This window comes from Falco peregrinus, chromosome 21 (genome assembly GCF_023634155.1).
Source record: "Falco peregrinus isolate bFalPer1 chromosome 21, bFalPer1.pri, whole genome shotgun sequence".
In the NCBI taxonomy this organism is placed as follows: Eukaryota; Metazoa; Chordata; class Aves; order Falconiformes; family Falconidae; genus Falco; species Falco peregrinus.
Genome location: NC_073742.1, coordinates 209,176 through 222,961, shown reverse-complemented (window position 1 = coordinate 222,961; position 13,786 = coordinate 209,176). Strand labels below are relative to the sequence as shown.

The window sequence follows — 13,786 nt, the reverse complement described above, 5'->3', positions numbered from 1 at the left end:
TTAGTAGAGGAAGAGGTTAAACCATCATTTTCGGGGTATGGGCCCGATAGCTTTTGTTTAGCTGACCCTACTGGGAAGTAATATAAGGGGAGTATGGAGCGCTTTGATCTCTTCTGTGCAGGTTCAATTCCTGTCTTCCTAAGGTTTTCAACGGAGACAATGGGATTCGGACATAGAGACGGTCTCCGGTTCACCTCAAACAGGAGAACTGAATGCAGTTGTTCGTGTTTTCCGAGAATGGAATGTACCGCTCCACCTTGTTACTGATTCTGCTTATGTTGCAGGTATTGTTCCACGAGCTGAAGCTTCTGTGCTGCGGAGTGTTTCGCATTCACAACCCTTTACCCTGTTACAGGAACTTATTTTCCTTTTGGACTCTCGATCTGCGCCTTATTTTGTTATGCATATTAGGTCTCATACCTCGCTACCTGGTTTTCTTGCAGAAGGCAATCGACGAGCTGACCTATTGCCGTGACCAGTTCAAGTACTGCCAGACCGTATTGCACAAGCTAAGCGAAGTCACTCTTTTTTTCCATCGAAACGCTGGAGCTCTTAAGCGACAGTTTGGCCTTGCTGCTCAACAAGCATCAAGTATTATTGCTGTCTGTCCCGATTGTCAAAAACATTCTTTCCCATCAGTTGCTGCAGGAGTTAATCCTAGAGGATTACAAAGCCTACCGTTATGGCAAACAGATGTCACGCATGATTCTGAATTTGGTAGCCTTAAATATATCCACTCTTCCATTGATACGTTTTCAGGTGCCTTGGTTGCCTCGTGTCACACAGGAGAAAAGGCACGAGCTGTTCGTAGACATTTAATGCGTGCTTTTGCTGCTTTAGGTATCCCCTTAAGCTGGACCATTATCGGTCGTTATCTTTACGTTTCAACAACTGTAAAAACCTCTTTTGCCCTATGGGGTAGAACTCATATTACCGGCATTGCTCATTCCGCCACCGGTCGATCTCTCATTGAAGGGTCTCATCGGTCTCTGAAACGTTTATGACAACAACAAAAAGGGGGAATGGGCATGGCTATTCCCGAGGAACGGTTACAGAAAGCGTTGTATGTTTTTAATTTTTTGAATTGTTCTTGAATAGATAACGGCCCACCGATAGGTCGACGTTTCACTGCAGCTACCTCCGTCGAGGCACGGGTTAAAGGCCCGGTATCGGTCCGAGATGCAGAAACAGGTAAAATTATGGGACCATATCCTCTTGTTACACGGGGAAAAGGTTATGCTTGTGTCTCTACAGAAAAAGGCCCTAGATGGATCCCAGCAAAGAATGTCAGACCATTCCGTGAACCTTTACCGCAGGCAGCTGATACCGACACCGACGCTACAGAATGAAATAAAAACTGTGTGAGGATGACTGTTTTGCATTAATGTTAGATACCCAAAATCAGGACATAGGATATAGATTTCGCTTTTTACAGCGCCTAGAACGAGCACTATCACCCTGGATCAAGCCACTGAACAGAGGTAATACTCTCGGACCAAGCGGGGGAACGGGACGACTCATTGTCCATGGAACGATGATTCCATTGACACTGATAAGGGGAAGGGAGGATTCATAATGAGAGAACAACTAGGTATTATGAAGGAGAACAGGAGCTGGGGGAAGAAGGGGCAACAGAGCAGAGGTGATGAGGTGTTTGTCACATCCATAGGATGTCTTGGCATGCTTAATCGAACTTGCAGGAGACAAATTGTGTGGCCAGGTGGATGACGCCCCTTGGTTATGAACCTCATCCATAGCATCCTTGAAAAGTCAGCATTAATTTTTTTGGTGCGGAGAAGGAAGGATTCTCTTGGTTATAGCTGGAGAGGCATAGAAGTCAGTCTTTTCAATGTTTCATGAGCACAATGCTCTCTTCTCAAAGCAGAGGAATGCTTGTGCTCTGCTGAAGAGCAGAAGTGCTTGTAGCTGACCGCTGGTGAGTCAGTGCCAATACTGGCAGTAGGCAGTTACTTAGGGCACGAGACAGAAGCGGTGGCCTGTCCTACCTGGCCCTATATATTCTAATATAAAATAATGTACATACATACATATATAGATAGATATAAAAAATAGAATTCTTTTTAGATCCACGGGACGGATTACGCAATAATCAAGGCTGACCACCAATTCCACCGACACCTCATTGGCAAGAAAGCAGCTAAACGGTAAGTGGAGTGCCTTTCTAGTCCTTCCCATGCTCACACTCTTCGTGTTTAGTAGATGGTATCAGGGGCTCTGTAGCTCACCCAGTGTGCTGTCTCCATCACATTTCCTCTGCTTTTCTGGAGTGGTGGTGGTACAAGGAGAGAAATGGGCCGTCAGGCCTTGCGATGGCTTTAACGGGTGAAAGTACCTTGGGAGCCTGAACAGTAGTGGAATTACTTTGATGTGTCCTGGAGGAATTTTATTTTTTTTTTTTTTCCACACGTTGCTCTGTGCGAATGACATTTTAGCAGCCAGTTGTGGGTGGTGGAAATGTGCTTGGTGAGCTTCTCCCTGTAGAGGAATGAAGGCGGTGGGTTGATTAGCATTGATAACACGCAGCTGTGGCCTTGCCTCAGAGGCAGTGGGTTGATTGACATGGACGATGTGCAGGTGTAGCTGGTTCCCGCTAAGGGGTTAAATAGCCCTGTGGCTTGTGGGAGAGGGTGTCAGCTGGAGGAGGAGCAGTGTGGTCTGGCCTCTGGAGGAAGGTGCTACAGCACCGGCAGTAGAATATGGCCAACGCTAAAGCCTTGTTGCGGTCTGCTAGTTTGATAGCACTGCAACGTGTCCCCAGCCAAGAGTTTGGGGTAGAAAGGAACGATTATCCTCTGCTCTAAATGTGATACTGTTTGGGGAAGAAACACGCCTGGCTCTGACAAGGGAACAATGGGCTCTGTAGATGCCACGGTATTTACTTGGACAGGCTCTCGTGTGGCACAGGTCTGCTCTCGCTGAACTCCAGGGGGAAGAGGCAATTTCCCCTGGCTCAACCCTACCCCACTGAGCCCTTCACAGAGGCGGCTTTACTTCTTCAACAGCCTCTGAGCAGTGATAATCAAGGTGCCTTGCTTCCAGGTCTTTGCCTAGCAGACGGCGTCACCACAGTCCTTGCCTCGAAGTGAACAGGATGGAGGATCTGTACAAGGTGTCTGTGCGCATTCCCCCGGACAACGAGAAGAGCAACCCGATCAGAATTGAAGGAGACCCACAGGGGGTCCCACAGGCCAAGAAAGAGCTGCTGGAACTCGCTTCCCGTATGGTGAGTGGGTAGGACGTGATGTTTGGGAGACTGCAGAGTTTGGGCTCTCGTGTTCCCTTGTAACCTTCTGGTGCGAGTGTGTGCCCCTTGCCCACGGAGCACTTGGATCTCATGACAAGTGCAAGTTCCTCTTCACAAATGTCTTCCCCTGTTCCCTCGGGTAGCCCTTCTCTGTCAACGCAGAGTGAATTTGGTCTGGAGAAAAGAGGGACAGTGCTGGCAAGTAAACCGTCGGGCAGCAAACCGCTAAGTCAAAGTAGATGGCTCTCCAGCTGAACACTCAGTGTGCCCTCTGTTCCCGTCAGGAAAATGAACATGCTGCGGACCTAATCGTTGAGCAGAAATTCCACCGGACCATCACTGGGCAGAAGGCTGAGCGGATCTGGGAAATCCGGGAGCAATTCCCAGAGGTAAGGCTTGGTAGGAGAGGAGGAATCCAGAGGGGTTATTTCCTACATGGGTAGTAGGCCTGTCGTCACAGAAGTCGTAACTTTAGTGGCTCTGTAGCGCAAGTGTCTGAGAAGATAGTTCTTTTAGCCAGAGGCCGCTAACACTGTTCCCCTTTTCTGAATGGGAAAAGGGCATGTGTAGGGTCCCCCCAACCTTTGCATGTGTCTGACACAAGGGTTCTTGCTTTTGCTTGAGCTAACTATAAATGACCGCTCCTGCAGGTTATCATCAACTTCCCAGACCCTGCACACAAGAGTGACATCGTCCAACTCTGAGGTCCCAAAAACGAGGCGGAGAAGTGCACCGAGTACATGCAAAAGACGGTGGCAGACCTGGTAAGGAGGTCTTCTGCCTGCACTTCCCTCCTACGTGCCTGGATAACCCTGGGGCAAAGCAGAGCTCTACTGGCTTGGGTAGAGCTAAAACACCTCAAGAGGAGGGAGCTGTCAACGCTGTTTTGGCTGAATGGAGGCAGGGGGTAGTACCTGTTATGGGAAGGCTATAGGGGAACGTCCTTGCCTTTGTTTAGTCTTACAAGTCCCTCGTATAGAGAACTTCCTTGGGTCTAAGCCTCTTTTCAAAAGCTCGTTTATCAGAGTTCCTGAAGTCGGGCCTCCCTTGCCACGACAGTGTAATCTTCAGTTCTCCCTTCCTTTCTCCCTTAGGTTGAAAACAGCTTTTCTATTTCTGTCCCCATCTGCAAACAGTTCCACAAGAACATCGTAGGGAAAGGAGGTGCCAACATCAAGAAGGTGAGATATTGCTCCTAACTCAAGTGCTCGTGATGATCACTGCCTGCAGCAAAATCCCACTGGATGCTCTCTCCTGCCCATTGGTGGTGTCCAATATAGCCTGCGAGGGTTTTTCTTCTGACATGGGACACTTCTGAGATGATTTTTTTTTTTTTTTCCTTTGTGGCAGATCCGTAAAGAAAGCAACACCAAAATTGATCTCCCAGCAAAGAACAGCAACTCGGAGACAATTGTTATCACAGGCAAGAGGGCAAACTGTGAGGCTGCTCGCCACAGGATAACATCACTTTGGAAGGACCTACAGAAGATGTGCATGTGGCTCAGGAACCGATTGAAGCCATGCTCAAGGAACTGGTGAGCTGGAGTTACTAGTTCCAGTAAGAAACTGGGGGAAGAAGGGGCAACAGAGCAGAGGTGATGAGGTGTTTGTCACATCCATAGGATGTCTTGGCATGCTTAATCGAACTTGCAGGAGACAAATTGTGTGGCCAGGTGGATGACACCCCTTGGTTATGAAGCTCATCCATAGCATCCTTGAAAAGTCAGCATTAATTTTTTTGGTGCGGAGAAGGAAGGATTCTCTTGGTTATAGCTGGAGAGGCATAGAAGTCAGTCTTTTCAGTGTTTCATGAGCACAATGCTCTCTTCTCAAAGCAGAGGAATGCTTGTGCTCTGCTGAAGAGCAGAAGTGCTTGTAGCTGACCGCTGGTGAGTCAGTGCCAATACTGGCAGTAGGCAGTTACTTAGGGCACGAGACAGAAGCGGTGGCCTGTCCTACCTGGCCCTATATAATATATATATGTATGTATGTGCGTACAATATTATATATATATAAAATTCTTTTTAGATCCACGGGATGGATTACGCAGTAATCAAGGCTGACCACCAATTCCACCGACACCTCATTGGCAAGTGTGAAGAGGAAGATGAAGCCCAAGGCTCACAGTATCGGTGGATCTCATTTGATGGTGCCTCCGTGTGGTGTGGCTAGTCAGCTGAATACCTGAATGCCGGATGGGATGGCGATGATTATAGTGGCGGAGATGAAGTATGCTCGGCTGTCTACGTCTATTCCTACAGTGAATATGTGGTGGGCTCATACGACAATGCCCAGGAATCCAATCGATAGTATAGCCCTACTATTCCTATGTAGCCGAATGGTTCTTTTTTGCCTGCGTAATACGTTACAACATGTGAGATGATTCCAAAGCCGGGAAGGATTAAGATGTAAACTTCCTGGTGGCCAAAGAATCAGAACAGGTGCTGGTAGAGAATGGGGTCTCCCCCTCCAGCGGGGTCAAAGAATGTAGTGTTTAGGTTTCGGTCGGTCAGTAGTATGGTGATGCCGGCGGCCAGGACTGGAAGTGAGGGCAATAGGAGTACGGATCATACGAATAGGGGAGTTGGATATTGCGATAAGGCAGGGGGGGTTATGTTAATGGCTGTTGTGTTAAAGTTGATGGCCCCTAAGATGGAAGACACACCTGCGAGGTGTAGGGAGAAGATGGCTAGGTCTACTGAGGCGCCAGCATGGGCTAGGTTGCCTGCTAGGGGCGGGTATATGGTTCATCCTGTTCCGACTCCAGCTTCTACTGTGGAGGACGCTAGGAGCAGTAGGAAGGACGGAGGAAGTAGTTCAGAAACTGATGTTGTTTATGCGGGGGAATGCTATGTCTGGGGCTCCAGTTATAAGGGGGACTAGTCAGTTTCCAAACCCTTCGATTATAATGGCTATAACTGTGAAGAAGATTCTTACGAAGGCATGGGCGGTGATGATGACATTGTAGATTTGGTCGTCTCCTAGGAGAGTTCCTGGTTGGCCAAGTTCTGCTCGAATAAGGAGGCTGAGGGCGGTACTCGGCTATGCCTGCCCATGCTCCGAAGAGTAGCTATAGGGTGCCGATGTCATTGTGGTTTGTTGAAACTAGTCATCGGTTGATGAAGGTCACGGGTCAGATGGCTGAGTGTTTAGGCGTTAGGCTGTAGTCCTTTTTACAGAGGTTGAATTCCTCTTCTTATCGACTCTGTGGTGAAGTTCATGTTGAGTTGCAAACTCATTGATGTACGCTGAGAGTGTGCCGGAGTCTGGTAGACAGAAGCTTGTTGGTTTGAGCGTCTAGCTGTTAATTAGAAGTTTATGGGATCGAGGCCCGTCTGTCTAGGCTTATCGTGGAGGCCCTAGCTGCATTAGAGTATCTGCGTTGCATTTAGATGGTGCAGGTTTAGTGTCCTGCGGGCCTTAGTGGTGTGGGCAGAAACTAAGAGGATTTAACTCTTAGTTAAGGCTTTGAAGGCCTTCGGTTTGGTAGGCAGGGGATCCTAAGTTTCTTAGGTAACGGTCAGGATTGCGGGAGAAGGGGGGAGAAGGAGGACTGACAGAGAAATTAAGGTAGCAATTGGTGTGCCTGTGGATTTGTTATTGTATCATTGTTTTATGAAGCTTGTAGTGTTTGGTGGGAGTGTGATTGTGGAGCAATATGCAAGGCGTAGGTAGAAAAATAAACCTAGTAGGGAGAGTATTGAAATAATTATGGCTGCGGTTGATATCTCTTGCTTAGTTAGTTCCTGGATAATGAGTCATTTTGGTAAAAAGCCAGTGAGTGGGGGCAGGCCGGCTAGGGATAGTAGTGCTAGCGTCAAGGATGCGTTTAGTGATGGTATTTTTGTTCAGGAGGTTATTATTGTGGATAGTTTTGAGGAGTTGGTTGTGTTGAGGGCTAAGAAAATGGAGGCGGTTCTTAAGGAGTATGGGTAGAAGGTTATTAATGTTAGCTTGGGGTTGTATATGAGGATGATGGTTATTCAGCCTAGGTGGGCGATCGATGAGAAAGCTAGGACTTTTCGGATTTGTGTTTGGTTGAGTCCTGTTCGCCCTCCGATGGCTGCGGATGCAATGGCCACGGTTGTCAGTAGGAGTGGGTTCAGTGAGGGGGCAGTTAAGAAAAGAAGAGTGAGTGGGGGGACTTTTATTCATGTAGAGACGAGTAGGGCAGTGGTTATAGGTGAGCCTCGTATGACCTCTGGACATCAGAAGTGAAAGGGTACTAGGCCTAGTTTTATTGCGACTGCTGTAGTTAGTAGTAGGGAGGCTGTTGGGTGGCTTAGTCGCGGAATGTCTCATTGTCCGGTGAACTGTGCGTTGATTGTGCTTGAGAAGAGGATTAATGCGGAGGCGGTTGCTTGGACGAGAAAGTATTTGATCGCAGCTTCCATAGCTCGAGGGTGGTGTGATTTTGAAAGGAAGGGGATAATGGCAAGGGTGTTGATTTCTAGGCCAGGCCAGGCTAGCAGTCAGTGGTTGCTTGAAATTGTGATGGTTGTTCCTAGTAGAAGGCTTAAGGAGAACGTTAGTTTTGTGACGGGGCTCATTTAGTAGAGGAAGAGGTTAAACCATCATTTTCGGGGTATGGGCCCGATAGCTTTTGTTTAGCTGACCCTACTGGGAAGTAATATAAGGGGAGTATGGAGCGCTTTGATCTCTTCTGTGCAGGTTCAATTCCTGTCTTCCTAAGGTTTTCAACGGAGACAATGGGATTCGGACATAGAGACGGTCTCCGGTTCACCTCAAACAGGAGAACTGAATGCAGTTGTTCGTGTTTTCCGAGAATGGAATGTACCGCTCCACCTTGTTACTGATTCTGCTTATGTTGCAGGTATTGTTCCACGAGCTGAAGCTTCTGTGCTGCGGAGTGTTTCGCATTCACAACCCTTTACCCTGTTACAGGAACTTATTTTCCTTTTGGACTCTCGATCTGCGCCTTATTTTGTTATGCATATTAGGTCTCATACCTCGCTACCTGGTTTTCTTGCAGAAGGCAATCGACGAGCTGACCTATTGCCGTGACCAGTTCAAGTACTGCCAGACCGTATTGCACAAGCTAAGCGAAGTCACTCTTTTTTTCCATCGAAACGCTGGAGCTCTTAAGCGACAGTTTGGCCTTGCTGCTCAACAAGCATCAAGTATTATTGCTGTCTGTCCCGATTGTCAAAAACATTCTTTCCCATCAGTTGCTGCAGGAGTTAATCCTAGAGGATTACAAAGCCTACCGTTAGGGCAAACAGATGTCACGCATGATTCTGAATTTGGTAGCCTTAAATATATCCACTCTTCCATTGATACATTTTCAGGTGCCTTGGTTGCCTCGTGTCACACAGGAGAAAAGGCACGAGCTGTTCGTAGACATTTAATGCGTGCTTTTGCTGCTTTAGGTATCCCCTTAAGCTGGACCGTTATCGGTCGTTATCTTTACGTTTCAACAACTGTAAAAACCTCTTTTGCCCTATGGGGTAGAACTCATATTACCGGCATTGCTCATTCCCCCACCGGTCGATCTCTCATTGAAGGGTCTCATCGGTCTCTGAAACGTTTATGACAACAACAAAAAGGGGGAATGGGCATGGCTATTCCCGAGGAACGGTTACAGAAAGCGTTGTATGTTTTTAATTTTTTGAATTGTTCTTGAATAGATAACGGCCCACCGATAGGTCGACGTTTCACTGCAGCTACCTCCGTCGAGGCACGGGTTAAAGCCCCGGTATCGGTCCGAGATGCAGAAACAGGTAAAATTATGGGACCATATCCTCTTGTTACACGGGGAAAAGGTTATGCTTGTGTCTCTACAGAAAAAGGACCTAGATGGATCCCAGCAAAGAATGTCAGACCATTCCGTGAACCTTTACCGCAGGCAGCTGATAGCGACACCGACGCTACAGAATGAAATAAAAACTGTGTGAGGATGACTGTTTTGCATTAATGTTAGATACCCAAAATCAGGACATAGGATATAGATTTCGCTTTTTACAGCGCCTAGAACGAGCACTATCACCCTGGATCAAGCCACTGAACAGAGGTAATACTCTCGGACCAAGCGGGGGAACGGGACGACTCATTGTCCATGGAACGATGATTCCATTGACACTGATAAGGGGAAGGGAGGATTCATAATGAGAGAACAACTAGGTATTATGAAGGAGAACAGGAGCTGGGGGAAGAAGGGGCAACAGAGCAGAGGTGATGAGGTGTTTGTCACATCCATAGGATGTCTTGGCATGCTTAATCGAACTTGCAGGAGACAAATTGTGTGGCCAGGTGGATGACGCCCCTTGGTTATGAACCTCATCCATAGCATCCTTGAAAAGTCAGCATTAATTTTTTTGGTGCGGAGAAGGAAGGATTCTCTTGGTTATAGCTGGAGAGGCATAGAAGTCAGTCTTTTCAATGTTTCATGAGCACAATGCTCTCTTCTCAAAGCAGAGGAATGCTTGTGCTCTGCTGAAGAGCAGAAGTGCTTGTAGCTGACCGCTGGTGAGTCAGTGCCAATACTGGCAGTAGGCAGTTACTTAGGGCACGAGACAGAAGCGGTGGCCTGTCCTACCTGGCCCTATATATTCTAATATAAAATAATGTACATACATACATATATAGATAGATATAAAAGATATAATTCTTTTTAGATCCACGGGACGGATTACGCAATAACCAAGGCTGACCACCAATTCCACCGACACCTCATTGGCAAGAAAGCAGCTAAACGGTAAGTGGAGTGCCTTTCTAGTCCTTCCCATGCTCACACTCTTCGTGTTTAGTAGATGGTATCAGGGGCTCTGTAGCTCACCCAGTGTGCTGTCTCCATCACATTTCCTCTGCTTTTCTGGAGTGGTGTTGGAACAAGGAGAGAAATGGGCCGTCAGGCCTTGCGATGGCTTTAACGGGTGAAAGTACCTTGGGAGCCTGAACAGTAGTGGAATTACTTTGATGTGTCCTGGAGGAATTTTATTTTTTTTTTTCTCCAGACGTTGCTCTGTGCGAATGACATTTTAGCAGCCAGTTGTGGGTGGTGGAAATGTGCTTGGTGAGCTTCTCCCTGTAGAGGAATGAAGGCGGTGGGTTGATTAGCATTGATAACACGCAGCTGTGGCCTTGCCTCAGAGGCAGTGGGTTGATTGACATGGACGACGTGCAGGTGTAGCTGGTTCCCGCTAAGGGGTTAAATAGCCCTGTGGCTTGTGGGAGAGGGTGTCAGCTGGAGGAGGAGCAGTGTGGTCTGGCCTCTGGAGGAAGGTGCTACAGCACCGGCAGTAGAATATGGCCAACGCTAAAGCCTTGTTGCGGTCTGCTAGTTTGATAGCACTGCAACGTGTCCCCAGCCAAGAGTTTGGGGTAGAAAGGAACGATTATCCTCTGCTCTAAATGTGATACTGTTTGGGGAATGTGAGAAACTATGGACTAGGGTATTGTTTATTAAGATTTATGTTAAGCCCAATGTAAAGGTCAGACAGTGTGAGAAACTATGGACTAGGGTATTGTTTATAAAGATTTATGTTAGGCCCAATGTAAAGGTCAGACAGCAAAAGATATAAACAGCCACAAGGTACCGCTTGTGCAAGATAAGATAACCACCAGATGTCCAGGAACCGACAGAAACAGGACAAACTACCCCATATAAGGACATATGAGTGAGGGGTCAACTATGGGACAAAGGAGGAAGACTTCTTACTTCGGCCTCAACGACCACCAGAAGGCAGAAAACGACCCCCTAACAACAACTGAAGCATGCGCAGAGTACCTCCACTACCTCATGAACACGGGAGTAAAGATGTATAAAAAGGGACTGTTTGAACTGCTCAGGACGGCAGTTGGCGGAGCGCAGACTCCCCTGTCGTCCAGCGCTGGTTTTGCTCATATTCTACTTGCTGTAATTAATAAAATTTTAATTGGATTATGATCCGTTGTGGTCTCAATTTATAACAATTTCTGGTGCTGTGACTCTGATAAGGAACGGTGGGCTTTGGTCCTCCGGGGAGGCGCCCCGCGACATTTCGCGGCCCCGCGACCAACAGCTTACTCCAACCTTACCGACGAACCTAAATTCTAGAATAATGAGCAAAGGAGAAACCGGTAAAATCCCATAAAAATTCTGTGCACGGGAGTCCGGACGAAGACGCAGGACGCGTAAGTATATTGCGAATTTGTTCGCGGGTTTGCCGTTCGGGCGGGATTGGGTTTCCTGGGATATAACGAGTGAGAGGTTCGATATACTGAACCAAGCGAGTGCGGACTCTTAAGTACTGCGTTTCCCATCTCCCGCGAGGGACTGGGCCAGGAACAAGGGGAGCGAGTGAGTGTATGTTTGTGGATATTCCAGAAGATGGGGGCGAAGGGCAGCAAGCCTTCGACTCCCATGGGAAGGGTACCCACTGTACCTAAGAATACCCCTCTGGCATATATCTTAGACAATTGGAGATATTTCCTTGGAACCCTAGGGAAAGATAAGCAGAAGATGATAGAATATTGTACTAAGATATGGGGAGGGAAGAAGATTTCTAAAAATGTCTTTTGGCCAGTCTATGGGTCAGAAGAAGATTGGGTAAGACAGCAATTAAACCTCTGGGTTAATAATAAAAAACCCCTTAACCCGGAGGAGAGTCGATATGCGGAAGTGTGGCTAGAAAGACCGGGAGCTAGACTTTACCCACTGAATGAAATGAAAACTAAACAAAAGAAAAAGCAGGAAGAGTTGGACGAAACCCTTCTAACCCCCCCTCCTTACATTCCTCCTCCTGCTCCCGCAGAGGTCCCCAGAGCGCCCACTCCCCCACCAGAGTCGGAACAAGGGTCTCCCCCTCTTCCTAGACGCATAACTAGAAGTCAGAAAGGGGCAGCTCAAATGTACCCCCTAAGGGAAATACCCATGGGGGGACCTCAACCTGTGATCGGATATATTTCCGTACCCCTAAACTCGGCTGACCTACGAGATTTTAAAAGAACCGAGATGGGAAACTTAATTGAAGACCCACTCGGAGTGGCAGAAAGATTAAATCCATTTTTGGGACCAAACCTTTATACTTGGGATGAGATGCAATCTATCCTTGGTCAATTATTTACTACCGAGGAAAGAGATATGATTAGACGAGCAGGAATGAGACTGTGGGATGCTCAGCATGCCCAGGGACCCCAAGCAGATATGAAATGGCCACTCCAAAGACCTAATTGGGATAATCAGGATCCAGTGCATAGAACTCATATGCAGGACCTGAGAACTATAGTAATCCAGGGGATTAGGGAAGCAGTACCCCGTGGCCAGAATATCAATAAAGCATTTAATGAAATGCAAAAGAAAGATGAAAGCCCTACTGAGTGGCTGGAACGACTGAGGAAAGCCCTTCAGCTGTACTCTGGGGTAAATCCAGACGACCCTTTAGGGCAAGCGCTCCTCAAAACTCAGTCTGTGGCAAAATCACGGGAAGATATCAGAAAGAAGATTGAAAAGTTAGAAGACTGGCAGAATAGAGGGTTGGATGAATTATTGAGGGAAGCTCAGAAAGTCTACGTAAGGCGGGAAGAAGAGAGCAGCAAGCGACAAGTAAAAATGATGGTAGCAGCAGTCAGAGAGGATCGCAAAGGGCAAACTGGTGAACACAGATCTGCTGGAATGAAACAAGGGAACGTAGTAGTAAAGAAGGAACAGAGATGTTGTTTTTACTGTGGAAAAAGGGGACATATAAAACAGAATTGCAGAGAAAGGATCAGGGATGAGGAAATATTGAAAACGGAATAGGAGAGTCAGGGGCTCTATATCTTAGGGGACCGGAGTCATCATGAGCCCTTGATAAAATTAAAAATAGGTCCCCATAAACAAGAGTTCACCTTTTTAGTAGACACTGGGGCTGAGAAATCAACTATTAAGCAAATACCTGAGGGATGTAAAGTTTCCCCTGAAAAAGTACAAGTAATTGGGGCAAAAGGAGAACCCTTTAAAGTAAGCAAAATCAAAAATGTGGTATTCGAAACTGAAAATAAATTTGGAATGGGTGAACTCTTGCTCGTCCCTGAAGCAGAATTTAATCTGTTAGGACGAGATTTAATTGTTGAATTGCAATTAGAAATTAAAGTGAAAAATCAAGAGCTAACAGTGTCTGCTTATCCTTTGACCGTGGATGATCAAAAACAAATTAACCCTGATGTCTGGTACTCTCCAGACACAATTAGTAGACTGGAAATCCCACCGATTAAAATTCAAATTTCCGAACCCCACATACCTGTGAGGGTAAGGCAATATCCCATATCCCTAGAAGGACGGAGGGGATTAAAACCAGAAATCGATCGATTGTTAGCACAAGGAATCTTAGAGCCTTGTATGTCACCCTTTAACACCCCCATTCTGCCTGTGAAGAAACCAAATGGGAAATATCAGCTCGTACATGATCTAAGGGAAATAAACAAAAGAACTATCGCCCGGTTCCCTGTAGTAGCAAATCCATACACACTGCTAAGCAAGCTAGGACCCCATAACTCCTGGTATAGTGTGGCTGATTTAAAGGATGCCTTTTGGGCCTGTCC

The 13,786-nt window shown here is 47.0% G+C and overlaps 1 pseudogene; it reads right to left on the bottom strand.

Moving 5' to 3' along the window:
* Positions 1–6,774: 6,774 nt before the first annotated feature.
* Positions 6,775–7,815, bottom strand: LOC129782966 (NADH-ubiquinone oxidoreductase chain 2-like; annotated as a pseudogene).
* Between the last annotated feature and the right edge of the window lie 5,971 nt (positions 7,816–13,786).